Source organism: Cariama cristata, unplaced genomic scaffold, assembly GCF_000690535.1.
Source record: "Cariama cristata isolate BGI_N322 unplaced genomic scaffold, ASM69053v1 scaffold35454, whole genome shotgun sequence".
NCBI lineage: Eukaryota > Metazoa > Chordata > Aves > Cariamiformes > Cariamidae > Cariama > Cariama cristata.
In genome coordinates this window covers 2,045-2,481 of record NW_009614106.1, presented here as the reverse complement: position 1 = coordinate 2,481, position 437 = coordinate 2,045, and positions in this window count along the sequence as shown.

The window sequence follows — 437 nt, the reverse complement described above, 5'->3', positions numbered from 1 at the left end:
GGGACGGGGGGCCTCCTGCTGCAGGCAGCACCAGCATTTAGCACGGCCCCAGCGGCAGCGGGCCCCTCGCGTGTCGGGCACCGACCCTCGCTCCCCCCGCGTTGCTCTGTGCGCCAGCACCCCCCCAGCACACTCGCTTTCTGGCTGGTAGTGCTTTATTGCTCACTCTGACCTGCCCACACGCTGGCCCTGCCGCACCCATCTGTGCGGAGGAAAGTCCCTCCGACACACTGTGCACTGCCCATGCTCTCGTGTTGGCCCTTCGGCGGCACATGCTGTGCACGCAGGCACCCCGGGGGCCAGGGGGCAGCTAGAGGCATGGATCCTGCCCCGGGAAGCCTGGCGGCCATCACCGGTGGGGCTGTCGGAGTCGGGGGGCAGCCTGGGGCAGTGCCCTCAACACCTCACTCGTGTTTGCAGAAGCTCTTCAGTGGCGG